Here is a 5,711-nt window from a genome sequence, read left to right on the forward strand (position 1 = left end):
TGCATTGGAAGAGTGGAGTCTTAGCCACTGGGTCACCAGGGAAGTCCCCATTCTAGAATTCTTATACTTCTTCTAGCTCTATTTCCCCAGCATCTGGGTTCTAGCATCCTGGATAGTGTGGTTGTTGAAATCATGAACCATATATGCTCATCCAAACACCACCAGTGAACATATAGTAACAGCTGAAATCATGACTGGTATACACTGTGGCTTAAGCCCAGGCTAAGCACTGCGCTTGTATTATCTCATTAGTTCACTCCAAACCCTTGGAGGTGGGTCATAACCCTTTTCACACTTCATAGATGAGGGCTGTAAGCACATTGACCACAGGGACCATGTCTGACAGCGGCTTAATTTTCATTTTCTAGGAGAACAGCCAACAATGTGTGTGTCCATAGGAAGAGAGAGAGAGCCTACAAAATCACTGCAGTTTATCAAAAGCCTCCCCTGACATCACTGCTGAAATGAAGCCTTCGATATCTGTAAGTTTTCCTTGAAGATTTCCCAATCTAGGTAAAATACAAAACCGAACGTCTACTGGGCCATATAAGCCCTCCCTCTAACAGTTATTTGATTTACTTATTTATTTATTACACTGAAGTATAGTTGATGTACAATGTTTCTGGTGTATAGCAAACTGATTCACTCACACGTATTTTTTTTCAGGGTCTTTCCCATTAGAGGTTATCACAAGATATTGAATCTAGATTCCCATGCCTTACAGTATGTCCTTGTGGTTCATCTATTTTGCACATGGTAGTATCTGTTAATCACAAATGCCTAATTTGTTCCTCCTCCCCTCCCCTCTTTCTCCCTTGGAAATCATTAGTTGGCTTTTTATGTCCCAAACAACTCTTTTCTACAGAAAATGTTATCTTTAGTCTTAGGACGTCCTTGCAGAAATGAAACCAAATGGTCAGAAAAAAATGTAATTAGGTTTTTAGAACAGGCCATAAGGCTTCCCAGGTGGCGCTAGAGGTAAAGAACTCACCTGTCAATGCAGGCGATGTAAGAGATGTGGGTTCGATCCCTGGGTTGGAAAGATCCCCTGGAGGAGGGCACAGCAACCCACTCCAGTATTCTTGCCTGGAGAACTCCATAGAGGAGCCTGGCAGGCTATGGTCCATAGGGCTGCAAAGAGTCGGACACAACCGAAGTAGCTTAGTATGCATCTTTTCTTACACCAGGTCTTGGGTCCCTCTTCTAGTTTTCAGGGTGGGAATAAAGTATATAAAATTAGAAGGTAGAATGGGAGAATGGATACATGTATATGTATGGCTGAGTCTATCTGCAGTCCACCTGAAACTATCACAACATTGTTAATTGTCTATTCTCCAATATAAAATAAAAGGTTTTGAAAAAAAAAGCAAACAGAAAAGAACTCCAAAAATAAATAAATAAAAAGAAACTATCCTAAAAATAATTAGAAGACAGAACAGAAAAATAGGTTCTAGGCAGGAAGTTGGGAGAAGGAAGAAACCCTCGGGAGGCCCAGTCCTTAATGCTCTAGTTGATAAAACATAAAAAGTCCATCTTCTTCCTTCCTCTCTTGTCCTTGTCAAGGTTCTGATTCCTTGGGAACTCAAGGTCCACCAAGCTTCCTCCCAGATAAACCCAAGTTTAAGGGCAGGACATGGTCTTGGAGTGGGCGTCTTTGCTCTGACAACAGCAGCACCAACACGACCCAAGAGGGTGGCAAGACAAAGCAGAAGTGCAAGAGAGAGAATGCTCCAGTGACACAGTGTGGGAAGTCAGGCAGAGGGCGGCTGGGAGGGACTGTCCAGCCTGCCCCACAGACGGCCAGTTAGCACCTGTTTTGTTAGCACCTGTTTTGTTGAAATGGAGCTCAGTCTAGCCCAAAGGGAGAACTCTCGATATGCAAATAAAGAACTGAAGGGGAGAAGACTAGATAATTTGGGACTCTCCAGGGTGGAGGGTGTGGGAAGGAATTTGTTGAAATCTCACACACTTGGGGGAAGATACCCTGCATATACAGAGGGAGTGGGTGAGATTTGGTAAGAAGTCAAAACTTAACTAGACCCACGTGGATACACTCAGAGAAGAAACCAGAAGTCAAGTTTCACTGGAGTCAGGAAATCCTGAAGTATTTGGGGAACAAAAATATCACTTTATTGCTTATTCTGTGTCAGAAACACACAAGCTTCAGAGCAACTAAGCCAGCTCACTGAAGCCTGTGTTCTCCAGAGCTCAGGCTCTGCAACAAGAGAAACCCAGAAACTGCAACTAGAGAAAGCCTGCACACTGCAACAGAGACCCAGCACAGCCACAAAAATAATATATTTTTTTAATCCACTTAAAAAAAAAAAAGAAACAAGTGATTTTCAACCCACAGTGTTTTTCCAATGGGGAAACACAGGGACTTTCACGTGGGAGCCTCATGTGGGGTGTTCTTAGGTAACCCTGCTCTGTTTGAGATTTCACTTCCATACACAAGCCCTTCCTGTGTTTCCAAGGACATTAGGTGCTAGTGAGTTTCCTTCTCCCCACAGTCCTAACACCAGCCATGAACTTTCCTCAGAGACCTGTCTGCAAAAGCAGAGGTCAGAAAAGATAAAGCCCAGGTCCCCCACATTACTCAATCCCAAAGAGGGAATCTGGGTCAAGCTCAGTGTTTTCTGATGACAGTGATCTTGGGCAGGAAGAGAGGCTGAGTTCCGGAACCAGATGCACCAGGGGAGGGGAGGGACATTTTGATGCCAGGTGTCTTGGGGTGGGTGATCACATCACATGCTGGGGACTCCCCAGGCCAGCCTGAAGTTGTTTGTCAGCTGCCCACTGGACTTCCCCATTAGGAGCTTCCATAGCCATCACCAACAAGTTGTCCTAAATAGAATTCTTGATGTTTTTCTGCAAAGCCTTTTCTTATTTTGGTCATCCTCTGCCCCCTCAGTTGTTAAACCACAGGCTGATCCCCACTTCTAAATATGAAACAAGGATAATGCACATTTGAGGAAAGCCTGTAACATGGAAAGCCAAGAGACTCTTAGAGAAAAGCAAAGTGGGAAGATTTACCATCCCAGATATCAAGACTAGTTGTAAAACTACACATGTGTATATATATATATATATATAAATATATATATACACATACGCATATATATATGTTTAGTATTTGTGTATGTGTTTATATATATATGATAATTAGGTAGATATAATTAAGATAGTGTGTTTCTTGCACAGGGATATACAATGGACCAATGAAGTGCTCGTGGATGGATAGATGGACAGATGGGGATGGGTGGTTAGATAGGCACTTGCTGTGTGACAGAGAGGAACACAAAAACACGTAAAAGAGTATTCACAGCAGTGCTATTTAAAAATACATGTTTATTTATTTGGCTGCACCAGGTCTTAGTTGCAGCATGGGAACTCTTAGTTATGGCATGTGGGATCTAGATCTCTGACCAGGGATTGAACCCCCAGGCCTCCTGCATGGGGAGCATGGAGTCTGAGCCGTTGGACCATGAGGGAAGTCCCAGTAGCACTATTTTTAACAGTCCAAACTGGGAAGCCCAGAGACACAGTTTCAATCCCTGGGTCGTAAAGATCCCCTGGAGGAGGGCATGGCAACCCACTACAGTATTCTTGCTTGGAGAATCCTATGGACAGAGGAGACTGGCTAGCTAAGCTCTTTGCCCACAGGCTCGCAAGGAGTTGGATACGACTTAAGTGACTTAGTGCGCGCGGGCGTGTGCACACACACACACACACATACACACATACACACACACACACTGGGAAGGCCTCAAATACCCATCAACATAATCAATAAGTAAATAGTAGTATTTATCTCCAATTCATTTCATCAGTGAAATACTGTACAATAGTAAAAATGAACAAATTTCAGCCATACACACTAAAGTAGATGATTTGCAAACAAAATGTTAAAAGGAAAAAGCCAAACACAAAAGTCTTTGAAGTGTGCAATTCTATTTACATGACATTCAAAAACAGGCAAAACTAAATGAGGGTTTTGGAGAATATGTGCTCAGGTAATAAAACAGCAAAGAAAAACAAAAGGAAGAAATTAACTAACGTAGAAATAAGGGCATGTTTATCTTTGGAGGGGAGAGATTTGGCTGGGAAGCACTTCACAGGCTCCAGCACCTTGCTCCTGAAAACGCAAAATCTGGGCACACGGCAGTCCTTACACGACAGGGGTGAGATTGGGCTGGGGGAATAACGTGGTTTTTCTTGACCTGGGTGGTGGGTCCATGGGAGTTTCCTTTATAATTATATATTAAGTCATTTATATTTTATGCCATTTCTTGTGTGTAATATCTGTCACAGAAAGCTTTTTAAAAACATAAAATACCAAAGGAAAAACATCTAGGAAAAGATTTAAAAGAACTTTACATGAAACATTATTATTATTTTGGACACTCCGCATGGCATGCAAGATCTAAGTTCCCCGATCAGGGATTGAACTCACCCCTCTACAGTGGAAGCATGAAGTCTGAACCACTGGGCCGCAGGGAAGTCCCAAGAACCATTATGTTTCAAAAGTACCTTAACATATGGTAAAACATATTGTGTTTGCAGAACAATGTGAATGAAAATGATACTGAACTGTACACTTTAAAAAGACTGACAGTAACTTTTATGTACATTTCGCCACAACTTAATAAAAAAAGAACCTAAACACTCAGAGAGGGACATTAAGACATACCTAAATACATTCAGTGTAACCCTGTGTGAAAATTTTGGAAAACTCAGTGTTATAAAAATATCAGTTGTTGGTTAGAGCATAACAATTAAACTCCCATTGCTGATTTTTCCCCCTTGGAATCTGACAAGCCAACGCTGGTAGAAGAAGGACCAGATAGAAAGACTTGCTTCACCACATATCAAGACTTACTTTAAAGATGAAGCAATTGAGGGAATACCTCATAGATTCAGAGTTAGGCAGATCCACAGAACCAGCCTGGGCATTTAGAGGCAGAGCCGCGGAGGTGAGGCACAGATGGCCAGGCAATCGGAGGGATGCTGGCTACCCACAAGATACCCAAGAAGCAGATCCAGGAACAGTCAGGGCAGCTCAGCTGCTCCTCAGAGCAGAGAGCTGGAAACAACCCAGGGTCTATGGACAGGAAAACTGGATAAATATATTGTGGTGTTAATTCCACAAGGGACCCTTGTTCAGCAGCAAAAATGGATAAAGTATAACTACCTACTTCCCTTGGAGGAAATCTTAGAAATAAAGCTGAGGGAGAAGAGCTAGTCATAGAAGATGACACGCAGTTGGTTGGATGGCATCACCAATTCAATGGACCTGAACTTGAGCAAGCTCCAAGAGATAGTGAGGGACAGGGAAGCCTGGCATGCTGCAGTCCATGGGTTCGAGAAGAGTCACTATTTGGTGACTGAACAAAGAATGTTCCATTTTATAAAGCTCAAAATCAAATAAAGCTAAAAATATAATAGTTAGGAATGCATGCTGATATGATTTTTAAAATAAACTATTAAAAGAGGGACTGATAACTGATAAATGAGGGGTGATGGAGACTTCTGCAAGGGAGGCAGGGTGGGACTCACAGTGACATGCTGGCTCTCAAACTGGGTCTGAGGGGTTCGTTTTACTGTTAAACTTGCTACCTCACAACTAGGCTCCAGACAGCCTTTAGCGTGTGTCAATTACCATGTAACGAAATTGAAAAAGAGCTAAGCTGTGGGGAATGCCAGCTTTTACC

The sequence above is a fragment of the Ovis canadensis genome, chromosome 14 (genome assembly GCF_042477335.2).
Source record: "Ovis canadensis isolate MfBH-ARS-UI-01 breed Bighorn chromosome 14, ARS-UI_OviCan_v2, whole genome shotgun sequence".
NCBI lineage: Eukaryota > Metazoa > Chordata > Mammalia > Artiodactyla > Bovidae > Ovis > Ovis canadensis.